Source organism: Prionailurus bengalensis, chromosome D2 (genome assembly GCF_016509475.1).
Source record: "Prionailurus bengalensis isolate Pbe53 chromosome D2, Fcat_Pben_1.1_paternal_pri, whole genome shotgun sequence".
NCBI lineage: Eukaryota > Metazoa > Chordata > Mammalia > Carnivora > Felidae > Prionailurus > Prionailurus bengalensis.
The window spans coordinates 17,150,551-17,169,701 of NC_057351.1; positions in this window are offsets into that span (position 1 = coordinate 17,150,551).

The window sequence follows — 19,151 nt, forward strand, 5'->3', positions numbered from 1 at the left end:
TCTGCTTGGCCGGCGAGCTGCCCCTCCGCCCCGGCTCCCTCCCGCCAGTCCGTGGAGCGCGCACCGCCTCGCCGCCCTTCCTACCCTCTTCCGTGGGCCTCTCGTCTGCGTTTGGCTCCGGCGACTCCGTTCTGCTAATCCTCTGGCGGTTTTCTGGGTTATTTAGGCAGGTGTAGATGGAATCTAAGTGATCAGCAGGACGTGCGGTGAGCCCAGCGTCCTCCTAAGCCGCCATCTTGCCGCCCTCTGTCTCTACTTTTTTTTTTTTTTTAATTTTTAATGTTTTTTTTTTTTTTGAGAGAGAGACAGAGCACAAGTGGGGGAGGGGCAGAGAGAGAGGGAGACACAAAATCGAGCCTCTTCAGATTCTGGGTCTCCCTCTTCTCTCTGCCCCTCTCCCACTCTCTCTTTCTCAAAATAAATAAGCATTCAAAAAAAAAGAACCTGAAGCAGGCTCCAGGCTCTGAGCTGTCAGCACAGAGGGTGACACGGGGCTCAAACCCATGGACCGTGAGGGCATGACCTGAGCCAAAGTGGGACTTTTAACCGACTGAGCCACCAAATCCATGCTCTCATTACTCCTCCTGGTCTAGAGCTGGAAACGGGAGGTGCTGAGCCTCCCAGTCCAGTGACAGTGATCACGGGGGCCACCTCTGGGGCGAGCCAGGTGCAGCCAGGACAGAGGTAGTCCCTGGAAGCTTGTAGAAGCCAGACCGAGCACAGGAATCCGAAGGGTGGGGTTGAAAGCAATCCTGTCTAGATCTCTAAGGCCAGGGAGTACCCCAAATCCAGGTTATTTGTTATTTCCCACCACTCCCCTCTTTATTTGTATTCAGCAGAGTTCTCACCTCACCCCTCTTTGCTCAGCCTCCGTGTTTTCCCAAGGAAATATCCTCCAGACCTGCAGCTTCCGCAAGCACATCTCTAATGTGAGAGCCCATTGGTTCCTGCCTCGCTTCCGAGTTCAGTCCCTTATTTTTCAATTCAGTATGGAACATGGTATGATCAAAATACACGGAGCCAGGTGTGGTCAAAATACACAAAACCTTCATCCTCGGCTGTGTTGGTCTGAGTTCCCCGCCTTGGCTGGTGTCTCCACACACTGCTGAGAACTCCTAATTCTTCCGCTAGCCGGGCTCCGAGTCCTGTTAATTCTATCTCTTACACATTTCCTGAATTGATCTCTGCACCCTCTTTGTGATCACCGTTTGTATTCAGCTTACCCTGTCAGTTACAAAGGGTCCCGCCTGGGACCTCAAGGGACGGTGACCCCCCCCCAACCCTGGTCCCAGGAATTGGGATCATACAAGGAGCATCCCATCTCCATTGTCAGTGACTCGGTAGGAATGGGCGTGTGGCTGATTCTGCCCAAGGAAGTGAGAGAGACTTGCTGGAAGCCTCTAGGAAACTGCTTCTTTTTCTTCTTAAAGGGCCGTGGGAAACCACCCAGTGGACGTGAACAAGGGAGCATTGAGTCCCAACTGGTACTGGTAGGCATTCTTCAACCACGAAAACAGCCAGCTTTACAATGAAGCCAACTGTGGACGGCAGAGGGGAGAGACAGAAAGGGCGTCTTCGGCGGGATTCACAGACCTCTGTCACCTCTGGACGTCTTACCGCGCGAGGCAGCAGATTTCCTACGAGTTTAAGCCAATTTTAGTTGGCTTCTGTGTTACTTGCAGCCAAATGGACTCTATCAGAGACACAGCGTGAGTTAAACTAAAAACCCGGTTCTACAAATCTCCCACTTACAGCCTCTCCACTCTTGGAGACAGAATCACTCCTCAGTGCAGACCGCGCTGGAGCCCGGCTGCGTGGCCCGTGAGAACGATGGCCCCCACCCTCCCCGGTTCTGTTCAGTGACACCAGGGTGGCAGCTTGAAAACAGTCGCGCGGGAGCATTTGCACACAGAAAACCGGCAAACGCTACAAATCAGAGCCTTTTCTCCTGCCGACACCAGTTGTGAAGCATTAACCGGTACACTGCTGTGTAGCGTTCTAGACCTTTCCCAGCTGGCCCAGGTTGGCCTCTCCAGCTTCTCCTCCTTCCCTTAGCTCCCCTGTAGCCCTAGCCACAATGAAATTGCAATTCGACAAGTGTGCTGTACTGTCTCCTGGCCCTGAGTTCTTAACAGAAAAATGCCTTTTCCCTCACCTCGAAGGCTGACTTCCACATCAGGGCGGAGTCACAATGCCTAGAATCCATAGTACCTTTCGGGTACTATTTCAATTTCTTTAAAAATTGTTTTAAATGCTTTTATTTATTTTTGAGAGAGAGAGAGAGACGGAGACAGAGTGTGAGTGGGGGCGGGGCAGAGAGGGAGACCCAGAATCCCAAGCAGGCTCCAGGCTCTGAGCGGTCAGCACAGAGCCCGACGCGGGGCTCGAACTCACGGACCGCGAGATCACGACCTGAGCCGAAGTCGGACGCTTAACCGACTGAGCCACCCAGGGGCCCCTGTTTTAACTTCTTTCAAAATCAAGAAAGAAAAAATGATCAAAGAAAATGTTTTAATATGTAATATGTGTCTTTACCAGTTCTATTAGTGAAACATAACAAAAAATTTTTGTGTGTGGAGAAAGGAGCCCATAAAGGCACAAGTGCCTAGAGCCCGTTAAAGTTATAAGGTGGCCCTAGCTCATCTGTCTATGAAATTCATCTCTGTGAAGATTTCTAAAGTCCTCTGGGTTCATCGTCCTAGTCTCCACAATACTGTTTATACTTTTGAAATAATTTTCAGAACGACGTGGGGTGTAAATAAATAAGGTATTGGCTCCTCCTGGGGCCTCTCTCCTCGGCGTGCCAGAGGGCCGTCCTCTCTCTGGGCCCTCACATGGTCTTCCTTCTGTGTGTCTGTCTAATCCTAATCCCTTCTCGGAAGGACACCTCATTTTGACCGGATTGCTTCCTTAAAAGCACTTTCTCATCCAGTCACATTCTGTCTGAGTGACTGGGGGTTAGGACTTCGGCACTTCAGTTTGAGAGGGACACAAAGTTCAGCCCACAGCTATGCTGTCATGCGTCGTGGTATTTATTTGTCATCCGGCTCCCACGCTGGGCTAGACTGTGAAGTCCTGAAGGGCAGAAACTCTGGTTCTTGGTGTCTCCATCGCCCAGGGGAGGAACACAGCCTTTGCTGAGCGGACGTGTTAGAAGTGCTGTGGAAGAATACACGTGCTCAGGAAGGAGGCCAGGTTCCTGTGGCGAACCCATGGGGCTCCAGAGACTTCTAATGAGCAATCAGCAGTGCCGGGGGGGGGGGGGGGGGGGGGGGGGGGGGGTGAGGGGGGGCTTAGCAGCTCTGCCTCTAGATGGAGTAGCTTGTGTTGAACTGCTTTCTTCTTGAGTGTGACAGCAGCTTCAGAGACGAGAGTTAGAAAAGCAAATATTCAAAGGGGTTCTGGCTCTTTAAAAGTGTATTTATTAGCAGTGACTTGCATAAAATCACCTTTTTAAGGGGGGAGGCAGCTGTTTTCTTTTTTCCAACGTGTTTATTGGGACATAATGAATCGCAGAAATGCTCTCTGCTTGCATCATCTCAAAAGGGCGATGTATATACATCTGGTGGGAATAAGAAGGTTTTTTGTTTTTTTTTTTTTTGATTGGAGGATGGGATAGAGTCCCAAGCCATGTATTTCTATACAGCTCCACTTCTGTCCCTTGGAAAAATTGGAAACCAGTCTAAGGTTCCAGGATGCCAAGATGCCATGCAGTGGGGTACAGATTTCTCAGTTCATATCCCATTTTGTTGGACCCTTGTCATTTTGGCTTCGTATCTCAAAGCATTGAATATTAGAGCTGGAAATGCAAATTCCTCGTTTTCTAGCTGAGCAGGTCACACAGTGGTGAGTGGTTAGACTACACGCTGAGTTTCTTTTCTTTTTTTTTTTTTTAACCTTTCAAAAATTTATTTGAGTAATCTCTACACCCAAGGTGGGGCTCAAACTCAGGACCCTGAGTTTAAGAGTAGCATGCTCGGGGCACCTGGGTGGCTCAGTCCGCTAAGCATCCAACTTCGGCTCAGGTCATGATCTTGCAGTTCACGAGTTCTAGCCCCGCATCTGACTCTGTGCTGACAGCTCAGAGCCTGGAGCCTCCTTCGGATCCTGTGTCTCCCTCTCTCTCTGGCCCTACCCCACTTGTGCTCTGTCTCTCTCTCTCAAAAATAAAGAAAAACATTAAAAAAAAATTTTTTTTAATGTTTATTTATTTTTATTTAAAAAAAAATTTTTTTTTAACGTTTATTTATTTTTGAGACAGAGAGAGACAGAGCATGAACGGGGGAGGGGCAGAGAGAGAGGGAGACACAGAATCGGAAACAGGCTCCAGGCTCTGAGCCATCAGCCCAGAGCCCGACGCGGGGCTCGAACTCATGGACGGCGAGATCGTGACCTGGCTGAAGTCGGACGCTTAACCGACTGCGCCACCCAGGCGCCCCTTTAATGTTTATTTTTGAGACAGAGAGAGACAGAGCATGAACAGGGGAGGGTCAGAGAGAGGGAGACACAGAATCCGAAACCGGCTCCAGGCTCTGAGCTGTCAGCACAGAGCCTGACGCAGGGCTCGAACTCACGGACCTCGAGATCATGACCTGAGCCGAAGTTGGCCGCTTAACCGACTGAGCCACCCAGGCGCCCCAAGAAAAATATTAAAAAAAAAAAAAAAAAAAGAGTCACACGCTTTTCCAACTGAACCAGCCAGGCAACCCTATACTCTGAGTTTCTAAATCTCGGTCTGGGATTAGTTCCACTGCTTTCAACTTCCCCTATGACCCCATTCTCAGCCATCGCTTTAAATCCTTCCTGGAACAGAGTGGAATGTGAGCAAGTAAGTAGAAGTCAAATAGGCAATAGAGAGCGAAATGGTTAAAATACCCCAGTCTATCGACGATCAGGCCTCCGGGGAGACCAGCGCGAGTCGTATCAGTGAGAGAAGGCTAAAGGCAAAAGCAGGAATTGATGCGGTCTTGCCTCCATTCGAGAGAGCGGCTGCAGTTCAACTCTCCTCAGTGGGACGAAGGTGCCCCTAAACGTTTGCCCCTTTTCTAAATTCAGAGAAGCTTTTAAGGAAGACCTCATCTGACCTCGCAAGGAAAGATGCAATTAAACCCGGTTACTGGAGCTTTCTATTGCTTGCGCGTCCAGGGCAAATGAGCTAGGATGGCCCTGGGGAGCATGGTTTCTGATGTTTCGGGCCTGGCACTGGTGGGCGGGAGGTTAATACACACTCACATGAGACACTCGCCACCACTGAGGCCTCTACACAAATCTGAATGGGCCAGCAAGAGGTTCTGGAGGAGTCCAGAAATCGGGGAGCCCCTGAACTGGATCCCGAAGCTCCATCCTCTCTTCCCTCCGGGTGATAGAACACCTGTAGAGACGTCCAATGACTCTTGGTAAAGCTTCATTTAGGAGTCAGCAGTCAAGAGAAAGGAGGTTATAGTCACGACAAAGGGGCTACGGGTAATGCTGAGTTTTTGTTCTTATTTCATTAGAAGGAGGCGAATTCTGCGTACGGCCTTCCCAGCTTGTCTCTGGAAGGATTTGACCTGACAGCAGTCTATCTCATTGCAGGCTTACAGTGCATGTTCCTAATGTTTTTAAAAATTTTTTTTTTCAACTTTTTTTATTTATTTTTTTGGGGGGGACAGAGAGAGACAGAGCATGAACAGGGGAGGGGCAGAGAGAGAGGGAGACACAGAATCAGAAACAGGCTCCAGGCTCCGAGCCATCAGCCCAGAGCCTGACGCGGGTCTCGAACTCACGGACCGCGAGATCGTGACCTGGCTGAAGTCGGACGCTTAACCGACTGCGCCACCCAGGCGCCCCCCTAATGTTTTTTAAAAAAAATTTTAATGTTTACTTGGGGGTGGGGGGTGAGGGGCCAAGAGAGAGGGGCCAGAGGATCCGAAGCAAGCTCTGTGCTGACAGCAAAGAGCCCAATGTGGGGCTCGGACCCACGAACCGCGAGATCGTGACCTGAGCTAAAATCGAGGGTCAGATGCTTAACCGAATGAGCCACCCAGGCACCCCCAGTGAATGTTCCTTTTTTTTTTTTTTAATTTTTAAATGTTTATTTATTTTTAAGAGAGACAGAGCGTGAGCAGGGGAGGGGCAGAGAAAGAGGGAGACGCAGAATCGAAGCAGGCTCCGACATGGGGCTCGAACCCACCAACTGTGAGATCGTGATGTGAGACGACGTCAGATGCTTAACCGACAGAGCCACCGTCCCAGTGAATGTTCCTGAACGCACCCCTGGCATTCCGCACAACTGGCTCAGTCTTGACAGCCATCTGGCTCTTTCTTGCCCTCTGTGGGGCATAGCCACACCTTCAGGAAAGCCAGGGTCACACTTCTGCCTTTTGTAAGTGAAAGACACTTTCTGCAGCAGGTGGTGACGATATGTTTCCTTCCACTACCCTCTGTCTCTTGTCCCCATGCTGTGCTATCTGTGCCCCCAGCCCCCTCCCCTTTCCCGTGCTGCATCAGGAAAGCTTTTCAAGCATTCTGGTGTGGGATTGGTGGGGTTGGGAACAGTAGAGGTGACCGGTGGTTCCCTAAGGCAAGGCCTAGAAAGGCCTGGAGAGAGTCAACTTCCCTGTCGGCTGGGACACTGGCTCTCGCACCGCATCAGGGAAGCGGCAAGTCTCACACACACCTAGGGACAGCTGTCTTCTCCCATCTTGAGGGGGTCGGGGAGGTCAGAGGAGTGAGCAGGTGGCTGACTTTATGACCGTTCTCTTCTAATCATGGTGATCTCCAAGGTGTTTGGCATGGTGCTTGTTATCTTTGACCCCCACCTTCAACCCCGTGTGGCTCATGTGGTTTTGCTGGGACCTCACACACCTGTGAGGGTGAGGTGGTGACGGAGCTTTGGTTTGAGTGTGTCACCCCCAGCCGCAGAGACATGGACAAGCCCTCCTGCCGAGCCCTGCAGACGCCGCTTCTTGAGGTGAGACCCACACCCCCCCAATAAATCCTGGCTTTGCTTAGCAGCCTGAGCGGGTTTCTGTAGCTTTCAACCAAAAACCTCTACTAAGGCCTTTATTGAAATAAAGTCTTATCTAGAGCCCAATACACATAAAGAAGAGATGGGGCACTTGGGTGGCTCAGGTCATGAGCTCGTCGTGCGTGAGTTCGAGCCCCGCGTCCGGCTCTGGGCTGACAGCTCAGAGCCTGGAGCATGCTTCGGATTCTGCTTCTCCCCTGTTTTGTGCTCTCTCTTTCTCTGTCTCTCAAAAATAAACATTTTTTAAAAATTAAAAAAACAGAAAAGAAGAAATGACACCGTGGCTGTTCCGATGAAGCCAGGGACGTTCCATCAGCCCCTGTGTCCTCTGCTTGGGTGCCTTTGAGGGGTTCCCTTAGAAGCAGTTTAAGAACCACTGCGGAAGGCAGTGACTCTACCATCAAGGGGACTTGGTGTCCCAGGTAATCACTGGGCTCCTTCTGGCCGCTGAGCCACAAAAAGCAAACACAAGGGTTACAAGCGAGGGTGACAACATCAGCGTCACCAAGGGGGCACAGAGAGGTCTGGGGCTCTCCAATCCCACCAGCCTGAACTCAAAGGACCGGGACATCCTCTGGTTTGGTTCAACAGTAAGTCAGCTGGGAAGTACCCAGGGCTCCTGTTCTCTCTACCGGTGTGACCTTGACCATTAGCCTGTGCCAGATCGTATTTGGCTCGAGACTCTTCCTAACGTACCTGGGCTAATACCTACCCGACTCGGTGGCGTCGTCTCCTGGAAAGCACTCTCACTCCATCCTCCAGCCCCAGATATGTACACGCTGGCTGTATACAGAGTCGTATTTGCAGCTGGGCCCGGAAGACGGACTTCCGGGGGATGGCCGAGGTGGGGGAGGGGTGCGGTCTCCCTGGTGTTTGTGCACTCAGACCCTGCTCTTTGGTTAGGCGCTCACAGCACCCTTGGGTCCAGATGCACGGTGGTGGTGCGAAGGCTGTCACACGATACTTACCTCTACAGCAGGCTTGTGGCTTCTGCTGTCAGATGAGATCCCCACGGTCTCACTGGTGGCAAGTGGCCGCACGAGGACTCAGACCCAGGACCTTGAATTCCAAGGAACGGCTCTTGGAGCCCAGCTCCTCCAGGAAAAGCACCCCTGGTCCCCGAGGCGCACCTTTTGCCATAGAACTTTCTGGAACTGGGGGTGACTCAGTGTATTTGCTTTCTCCATCGTTTCTTGCCCCTTCGCTGTCTTCTCTGTGCCCCCAGCCTCCTCCCCTTTCCTGTCCTGCATCCGGAAGGGCTCGGGAGCTGTTTTCTTTGTTCTTAGGCACAATAGGTGACCCACAGCCTTTCCTCCTAGGTCCCCTCCCCAGTCTTGTGGGATTTCCTCTAACAGCTGGGTCTACATTTCCAGTGCTTCGGGGAGGTTGGGGTGGGGCAGCCCCTGGGGCCACTTCCCCACCACTGGCCCTGTGCCTGGTTAAAGAACGTGATCAGAGCAGCAGACTTTCCAAGGATCCCTGGGGGTGGCTCAGGCCCAGGCAGACAGGTCTGGGCCCAAACAGAAGAATCATCTGGCCTTAGACATCAGCACTGACGTCTACGGGCTACGGGCATTAGCTCAGATTAGACCAGAACACCACCCAGGACAGTAGCTGGTGATGAATGTGGAGAGAGGATGGTCAGAGCAAAAGCAAGGGGCCATTCGATAGGTATTCCTCAGTAAGTCACTCCCTCCAACTCCCTCGCTCCTTACCATCCGTGGGTGAATGATTTCTGTGACTTTGGGGGGGGGACCCAGGAGACATCACATTTCAACCCTGCTGTGGGAGACCCCGCATCTGACGGTCTATGGGCAAGATTGGGGTTTACAGATAATGTGGCAAGAATCTGAACTATGCAGTGACTCTTGTGTCTTTTGATAGGCATGTTAAAGATAGCCCCTGTTTAAATGTTTTTTTTTTTTTAAGTTTTACTTATTTATTTTGAGAGAGAGAGAGAGCATGAGCAGGGGAGGGGCAGAGACAGGGAGAGAAAATCCCAAGCAGGCTTTGCACTGTCAGCACAGAGCTCGACGCGGGGCCTGAACCCACGAACCGTGAAATCATGACCTGAGCCGAAACCAGGAGTCACAGGCTCAACCCACTGAGCCACCCAAGATAGTCCCTGTTTAAAGAGAAGGGAAGGGATAGGGGGAGGGCGAAAAGAAGGAGAAAAAGAAGAAAAAGGAAACCAGTCCACAATTACAACCCATAGAGAGGAGAAAACATGTTATAACCCAGAGAACCAAAACTACATACCTATCCATCTTTTTCAAAATCGGCTCACTAGATTTGCCTGTAGGAAACAAATTCAAAGAGAGACGAGGCAGCAGATTAAAATTCCTTCCTGCCTACTCCTGAAAGGGCTTTAATCTTAGCCCGGGCGGACGATAAACAGAGCTCTCTTTCAGCCAAGTCTGGTGAGAGAAATTGCCTCTTTTTCAAGCAAAGGCCTATGGACGGGGCCAAGCAGTGAGCATCTCGGACCCGTCCCTCATCCACCATCCTGCCCCCCCACCCCCTCACCTGTCTGGGATGTCTGCCTCTCCCTGTTGCCAGCAATTGCCCGTAAATGGCACACAGAGATTGTACCAAGTTACCAAGCTTTGACCAAAGAAAATTCAGGCAGAAGGCAAACCGTATTGCAGACACATCTGCTTTTATTTGTGGCCTTTGCACAGCCGGGGTTTCAGGTTCCCGCTTCCTGCCCGCCTCTGAAAGCGGCTTTGTCTTTTTTTTCCTGGACTGAAGCATTGCATTTGCAACAATCACACAAGCCTCAAAGGCTGCCATTTCTAAGGTGGCATCCACTTCTACGGCTCGCGTCACAAAACCACTGCAGGCGGCCAGAATTCTTCACTTATGTCCAGCCCTTTGTTGCTTTTGTAGTTGTGTAGGGAAAAAAATAACTTTCTTTTTTTTTTTTTTTTTGGTGTATTCGTGTGCTGGGGCTGTCGGCTGCCATAACAGAGTGCCACAGACTGAGCCACTTACACAACAGGAGCCTATTTCCTGATGGATCTGGAAACTAGAAGTCTGAGATCAAGGTATATCGGCGGGTTTGGTTTCTCCTGAGGCCTCTCTCTTTGGCTCGTGGATGGCTGTCTTCTTCCTGAGTCTTCACATGGTTCTCACATGGAATGTGTGTCTGTGCCCAAAGTTCCTTTCCTTTTTTTTTATAAGACAAAGAAAAGAGAGAAAGAAAAGGGGGGAGGAGCAGAGAGAGAGGGAGAGAGAATCCCAAGCAGGCTCCGAGCTATCAGCAGAGCCCAACGTGGGGCTCGAACTCATGAACCGCGAGATCATGACCTGAGCTGAAATCAAGAGTCAATTGCTCAACTGACTGAGCCACCCAGGCGCCCCCCAAATTTCATCTTCTTAGACCCCAGCCACATTGGATAAAGGCCCATCCCAATGACCTCATTTAAACTTAATGACTCCTTTAAAGACCTTTCTCCAAATACTGTTACATTCTTAGACACTAAGGGTTAGGGCTTCAACATATGAATTTTGGAGGGATGTAATTCAGCCTACAACTTTTGATAAAAATTGCACTGGTCTTTTGACTTTCACATTCCAGAACATTCCAGAGTGCTGGGGAAAAAAAATCCCATCTGACCACCTCTACCTATGCCACTTGAGGACTCTTTGGCCTGTTCCAAGGGAAGTTGTTATCTTGCATAGCATATTATGGGAAACGCTGTGGTAAACCCTGAAATGCATTTTCTCTTTTGATGCTTACGTAATGACCTCATAGGACTTCATAAATTAATGCATGGAAGTGATGAATAAAGGCTAAAGAGATCCCTTAAGCACTTAAGACTTCCGTTAATAGACTTGCATATGGGGAAGACCATGTGATGGGCTTCTGGGTCAGAGGTTGCCATTTATGGGTCTGAATCGAATGTGTATCTTGGAGCAGTGCATTCTTCCATGTCGGGGACTGTTAATTTTATTTCTTTCTTGACGAGACTCTTCCATTGGGTTTTACAAGATCTTACAAACAAAGGCATTAAGATCATATAAAGCAGGATTATTCATTATACCATAAGAATTTCTTGTGTGGGGGCACCTAGGTGGCTCAGCCGGTAAAGCATCCAACTTCGCATCAGGTCATGATCTCACGGTTTGTGGATTCAAGCCCCACATTGGGCTCTGTGCTGACAGCTCGGAGCCTGGAGCCCGCTTCGGATTCTGTGTCTCCCTCTCTCTCTCCGCCCCTCCCCCGCTCGGGCTCTGTCTCTCTCTCTCAAAAATAAATAAACATTAAAAAAAAAAAGAATTTCTGTGTGACCCACTCTAGGAAGTAAGAAATTTGTAATCTCACTGAAGAAAAGACATGCAGCTCACCTCTGCATATACTAATGGAAATTCAATTCCTTAGACCGTTGTCTAGGAAATCAACAACGCTATTTCTGCCTTGATGACAAGGCCCAAGTTTGTCACCAGCTTTCTCTTCGCACGCTACACCCCCCCATCTGGCTTCACCTCGCACACCCAAGCTCACATTTCCCTCATCTGCCTCTCTAGCTGGTGTCTCTCTTCTGAGCTTTGAGCCCGAGCCTTCTGACTACAACACTTTCCACTTAATTTTCCCACAGGTAATTTGAACTCCACGTGACCCAAGCAGAAACCATCACCTTGCTCCAAATCCTGCTCCTCCTCCTCTCTAGTCCCTGTTGGTCAAATGACACCATCATCAATCTACCGTCCTCCCTTTCAATTTACCGATTCCTGCAGATTCTACTTCATTAGGACATCTTGAGTACACTCCAGTCTCTCTTCCTTCGTTGGTACTGTACTGGACTCCACCCTCCAGTGTTCCCCCATGGGGTCCTGAAACCCATGGGTGCAGGGCAATATCATGGCGAATATCATGGGTGAGAGATAAACAACATCGTGCTTTGGGCTCTGGAAGGTCTGGATTGAAATTCCAATTCTGCCGCTTAATAACTGTGTGACTTTGGTCAAGGTGCTTCATCTCCACAAGTCTTGGTTTTCTCATTGGTAGAGTAGGGGAAAGGTCTAACTTTGGGAGGTGAAGTAACTTAAATAAGAGAACACATATAAAGTAGTGAGTACGGTGCCTGGAATACGGTACTCAGACATCTGATCATTTAATTGCTCTGATTGCAATATTTCAGTTACCCTCAATTTCCTTGGCAAGGCACACACGGCCAGCGCCCTTGCTTCTCTGACCCCATCTCTTGACCCTGCTCACCCAACTTTCTTCGTCTCCACCATGCTGCACTCTCTGATGTTTCCAAACGAGCCAGGCTTTCTCTGCTCACTGCTCCTTTATGTAAGCAAGATGGCTCCCACCACCTGACCTCATGCCTCCTCCTTCCCACCACCACCCTCTGTACGATCCTAGGGCTCATCCTTCTGGGAAAACTCCAGTCCCTTCAGAGGTCTTCTTCTCCATCTAGCAGCTTCCTTCTGTCATTGCACTGATCACACTCAATTGCATCCATTTGTCTACTTGTTCCCTTCCCTTTTCTTCCTAGAACTAACTTTATGCTTTGTATCGCTAATTCCTAGGCACCGAGCCTTACGTATGATGGGCATTCGGCGCCTGTTGAATGAATGATAACAGCCAGCATTTATTTAGCCCTTGTTATGTGTCAGGATAATATTGGCTCTGATTTCTTTTTGTGGAGCTGCTGAGTTTGTTTTGCTTCCTATGAGTAAAAAACCCTTTTTAGAAGTAATCTTTGGTCATCTGGTCAGATTTGGAAAAACTTTAACCTTGGCAGAAATCTACCTTATCACTAATAATGTTGCTATTTGTCTCCGTGTTCGGTGTTTGTCGCGTGACCATAAGAAGAAAATTCAAAGGGAGGATAGATTCCAATAAGTACATTTCTCAAGTCGGCCCTGAGACAGAGAAATTCAGAAGTCTTCAACTTATGCCGGCATCCTTTGGACAAACTGTCCTTGGTCACTCATCAAAACCTTATGAAATGAGACTCGAAAGCATTATGCAAAGTGAAAGACATCAGACACAAAGGGCCATATATTATATGATTCCATTTATATGAAATGTCCAGAATAGGGAAGTACACAGAGACAAAGGTAAATTTTTTTCTTAATTTGAGAGAGAGAGAGAGCCAGGAAGAGGGGCAAAGGGAGAGAGAGAGAATCTTAAACAGCCTCCATGCTCAGCACGGAGCCTGACATGGGGCTCGAGCCCATGACCCTAGGATCACAACCTGAGCTAAAACCAAGAGTCAGACACTCAAACAACTGAGTCACCCAGGTGCCCCAGATAGAAGGTAAATTAGTGGTCACCTAGGCCTGGGAGTGGGAACAGGAATTGACTGCAAATGGACAAGAAGTTACTTAAAAAATAGTAATAATAAATACATTAATTAATTAATTAATTATTTTGAGAGACTGAGAGACAGAGACAGAGTGTGAACAGGAGAGGGACAGAGAGAGAATCAGGCTCCACACAGAATCTGAATCAGGCTCCAGGCTCTGAGCTGTCGGCACAGAGCCCGATGCGGGGCTTGAACTCACAAGCCATGAGGTCATGACCTGAACTGAAGTCGGAGAATTAACCGACTGAGCCACCCAGGCACCCCAAGAAGTTACTTTTCAGAGTGATGGAATGTTCTAAAATTGGACTGCATGGATGGTTGCACAATTTCGCAAATTTACTAAAAATATCAAATTGTACCCTTATGACAGATAGACTTTGTAATATATCATCTGTACCTCAATAACACTGTTTATGAGAATCCTTATGAGAACTTTCCCCAGTCTTACCTTGTTTCCTCCATGACAGTCTGGTTCTGGGAGAGATTTCCTTTCCAAATCTTTCGCCCTCTGGGAACTGCTGGGAATATGCTGGGATTTGTAGTTTTGCAGCTCAGCCTGTCGCCTGGAGAACCTGTGACAGATGTGTAAGCGGTAATTTGGACCAGACTCTGCTGGGCTCAGCCTATGTGCCCATCCCCTCTAGGCCATATCTGTATTTGTGCTATAACTCAAATTCATGTACATATCATTCTAAATGGCATCATTTCACCAATAACTTAGCATTACGGGAGCCACTTTAGGGAACTTTTGATAGTCACAAAATCATTTGAGAGATGAATGAGAAGGAAATCTTTCTAACTACCCAATGTTTTATATATATTTATATATATATATTTTTTGATTGGTATGAGAGAGCATCTGAAAGAAATTTAGGTTTTAAAGCTGCTTCCTTAAGAGAGTCCTTGGCCACAGGGGTGCCTGGGTGGATCAGTTGGTTGAGCTTCTGACTTCAGCTCAGGTCATGACCTCACAGTTTGTGGGTTCAAGTCCCACATCGGGCTCACTGCTGTCAGCCTGTCAGTGCAGAGCCCCCTTCAGGTACTCTGTCCCCCTTGCTCTTTGCTCCTCCCCCAATCATGCTCGCTCTCTCTCTCTCTCTCTCTCTCTCAAAAAATAAATAAATAAATAAAACATTTAAAAAAAGAGAGAGTCCTCGGCCATGGCGAAGAAAAATGTGAAAAACATAAAAACGTGTCTCTTTTTAATCCCTTAATCACAACTCATATCGAAGAGCCTTGATTCTTCCTATTCCTTTCTCCATTCTCTGTTCCATCTCCTTCTGCCCCTCCTTCTCCCCTGATCTGCCTGCTTCCCTCCTGAACCACCAGAAACTTTCAAGTTCAATTATCTTTTCTTTTTTAATTTTTTTTTAATTTATTTTTGAGACAGAGACAGAGCATGAACGGGGGGAGGGTCAGAGAGAGAGGGAGACACAGAATCTAAGCAGGCTCCAGGCTCCGAGCTGTCAGCACAGAGCCCGATGCGGGGCTCGAACCCACAAACTGTAAGATCATGACCTGAGCCGAAGTCAGACGCTTAACCGACTGAGCCACCCAGGCACCCCTATCTTTTCAAATTAAATCCTCCTTGGAACAGAGAAAATCCCTACAGTTGATGTTAAGCCCCGTTTTTTGCCCGCGCTGAGAGCGTTGTCAAAATTTTCCCAAAGTCTTTGGAGAAATATGACTCGATGGATGCAAATTTACAGAGGAGTTTAGAACAGTCTATGAATATGTCATCCAGAACTCACTGTTCTAACCCAATTAGTTCAGATATTAGTAGGAACCTCCTTTGCCAAAACAGTGGGTCACCAAGGCCAGAACGGGAAGAACCGAGTGTGGCTTAAGACGGTGGAGGAAACCAGAGGGATTGAGAAAAGTTGTAGATGTTGGACAAGATCTTTTGGAAGCTATCCCCAGATCTTTCCAGTGAAACCACATGGGGATCTGAGTCGGCCCTTAGGCAAAGAGAAGATGAGGCCCCTTGCAGACTGCAGCAGCGTTTGGAAGTAGATTGGTCAGCAGATGTGACTCCAGCTCTCTCCTGGCTTTTGGAAATGGCCTTAGTCCAGAAATAGGGGACTTAATATACAAGCAAAAGCTAGAGCAGGGAAGAGCCCATCGCCAGACCTCCGGCTCCTTGCCGAATGCTTTAAAAGAAACAACAAGGCTCGGAATAGATACATGAATTTACAAAAGTCAGATGGTGGGTATCTCTAAATAATCCTCAAACCCCGGGCACTTGTTGTGATGAGCACTGGGTGTTATGGGTAAGTGATGAATCACTACATTCTACATCTGAAACCAATTTTGACCATCTATGTTAACCAACTAGAATTTAAATAAAAACTGGAAATAAAAAAAACAACACCCTCAAACATTCCCAATGCTAATAACAGCCGTCCTCAGACCTTTAACCTAAGAACATTCCTTCTGTCTTATGACACAACAGCACTAACTTGATAAGGAGGGGTTCACACTGCCAATAAAAACACCAAGTTCCTTGTTCTCCTGAAGGTCTCTTCCTGGAAATCCCTGGAAATGCCCCTGTTCACAGTGAGACCATAGCTAATTTCCCCGTTGATTTACTATTACTCCAGTATCTGAGTCAAATCTAAATTGGTCAAGGAGACACAAAAACATTTTTCGACGCAGGCGGGATTTGGGAGTGAAAACAAGTAAGGTTCAGAGTGCTTCATCTAAGTCTCTATCCAAACTCTGCAGCATTCTGTTAAACCGGAAGCTAAAAAAGAACTAACTAAAGAACTTGGTGAAGGCCTCCCAGAGAAAATGCTTATCACTCATGGCTTGTACCAGTCCACATAATACTCCTACCATCCCTCGTCGAAAAGTCCGAAAGCCCAGATTCAGATGCATTCAGGACTTCAGGGCCACGAATGGGATAGACATCCCTTGCTTCGCTATTGTACCAAACCCAAATCTAATTTCACATGGGTGCCTCCTGCAGCTACGTATTTAACGGCCGATTTGCTTTCCTTAGTGTCCCTTTAGATCGAAGCGGTCAAAACTCATTTACGTTCCCCTGGGGAATTAGCAGTGTGCCTGGACAATATACTCTTTCCGCCTCTCAATCATCTTCAACCAGGGCCCCAAGAACCTTCCATTTCCCTATATCCTATGCTTACCCAATATATAATGAGCTTTTGCTTGTTCTAGAGACAAGGTGAGATCCAAGACTGATTCCATCTTCCTCCTCAGAAAGGACATGGGTTTCCAAAGAGAAGTCACAGTTTGGTCAAAGTGAGATTCATTTCCTGGGACGTGCTTTATCTTACGGAGGCAAATCCTTACTTCAGACATACTGCAGGGCCTTCGAAACTTTCCCAGGCCAGCAAATAAGAGACAAGTAAGAAGATTCCCGGGTCTCACTGGCTGCTGCTGACAATGACTTCCAGCTCCTGCGAAATTGCCAGGGCACCAAATGACTTAACCAACTCCTCGATAGCCGAACCTCTCCCCTGGGAGTCTAAACATGAAAGGGCCTTTCATGAGTTAAGATTAGCCCTCCAACAATCCTCCACATTGGCCTTCGCAATTATCATAAGCCTGTCTACATATTTGCATATGAGACGTTAACCTCACGGGGATCACGAGACGCCAAGAACTTACTACCCTCTCTCTCTCTCTCTCTCTCTCTCTCCAGTGGCTGTGCCATTTTACATTCTCGTCTGCAGTGTATGAGGGCTCCAATTTCTCTACATCTCTGCCAACACTTGCTATGGTCTGTTTTTTCGGTTTTTGTTTTTAATTACAGGCACCCTCGCAGGTGTGAATTAGCAGCTCACTGCGGTTTTGATTTGCGTTTTCTTAATAGCAAATATGCCCAGCATTATTCCACAGGCTTTTCCATTTGTGTATCTTCTTCGGAGAAGTGTCTGCTCAAGCCCTTTGCCCATTTTTAAGTTGGTTTCTTTGTCTTTCTGTTGTTGACGTGAAGGAGCTCTTTATATATTCTAAATATCAAGCCTTGTCAGATGGATAGTTTGCAAATATTTTCTCCCATTCTGCGGGTTGTCTTTTAATTCTCCTGATGGTGTTGCTTGATGCACAGAAGGTTTCAGTTTTAACGAAGCCCAATTTATCTTGTCTTTGTCGCCTATGCTTTTTGGTGTTGTGCCGGAGAACGCATCGCCAGGTCCAAGGTCATGAAGGTTTCCCCTCTGTTTTCTTCTAAGAGTTTTCCAGCTTTAGCTCTTCCATTTAAGTCTTTGACCCATTTATTGCTGTCCTTGATCCACTGCGGGTTAATTCTTGCATACGGCACAAGGGAGCACACGCAGATGTTGCATGTGGATGTCCCATTTTCCCAGCACCACTCGCTGAGGAGACCGTGCTTTCCTTCTTGAATGGTCTTGGCACCCTTGTGGAAAAGTCAACTGACCGTGGACATGAGGGTTTATTTCTGCCTTCCCCATTCTCTTTCATTGGTCCATATGTCTGTCTCTACACCAGTCCCACCGTATTTTGTTTTGTGGAGCTTTGTAGTAGATTTTACAATTGGGAAGCCTAAGTCTTCCAGGTGTGTTCTGCCAACCTGGTTTTAGGGTCTTCTTTAAATGTGCTGGCTTCCTCTGCTGGATGATCTTTGTTACACGTTGAAGATACACAACATTTCTCCTATGAAATCCCGTTACTTCCTCCCGTACATATCCCTACTCATCACTATAATACCTAGAGCCTTGGTATTCCTCTTCTATTACCTGAAGAAGGGGAAATTCATAACGATCTGACCTCTGTTCATGAATGATGTGTCAGAAACTTTAGAAAAACGCAGACTCGGGGTGCCTGGGTAGCTCAGTCACTTAAGTGTCTGACTCTGAATTTTGGTTCAGGTCATGATCTCAAGGTTCGTGAGTTTGAGCCCCACATCAGGCTCTGCGCTGACAGTGCAGAGCCTGCTTGGGATTCTCTCTATCCCTTTCTCTCTCTGCCCCTCCCCCACTCTCTCTCTCTCTCTCTCTCAAAGATAAATACATAAACTTAAAAAAATCTTTTGAAATAAAAAGAAAAACACAGACTTAATCCTACTGGTTGGTGGACAATATCTTCAGACTGAGGCAGGAAAATAATCTTGTAACAAACTCACTTTGCCTCTAGAACGTGCTCTCTTGGCAGAGGCGAAATCCGCCCAGATGGCAAAATTCGCTGTGCTCACCAGGGCTTTCCAGGTAGCTCCAGATAAGAAAGTTAAATATACACACAGAGAGTAAATATGCATTTTGGGGAGTTCATAATTTGGGAATGCTTTGGAAACAAAGAGTCCTCCTACCCTCAACAGAAACCCCATTTAGGAATGGAAACCCAGTAGAAGAAGAGCAGAACGAGGCATGGGGACCCTGAACCAGGGTGGAGATCGCCCTCTCGTCCAAGTATTGGTGATCCACCCCGTGTCCCTCTTCAGGTGTAAACATCTGACCCAGTGCAAAGCTGATGGCCATTTGCCTGTTGGCTTGTTTTCTGGTTAAGCAGAAAATTTCTCTTAAAATAGGGATTGCAAAGAGGGTGAGGAGGAAGCCGAAGACAAAACTTTTTGTCTCCTGTGTGCATTTGATTGACTCTGCTACTAACTCCCTCTGGCTAGAAGGGCAACCTTGTAATTTGAGAAAGGGTTTTAGGCTCTGAGTACCTAAAAGGACAAGCCAACGTCTTGGAAGGAGCTAGGCTGCATAGAAGCCATAGAAGGGCAACCTTGTAATTTGAGAAAGGGTTTTAGGCTCTGAGTACCTAAAAGGACAAGCCAACGTCTGGGAAGGAGCTAGGCTGCATAGAATTTCCCATGCTGCTTTAAAAGGCAAGGA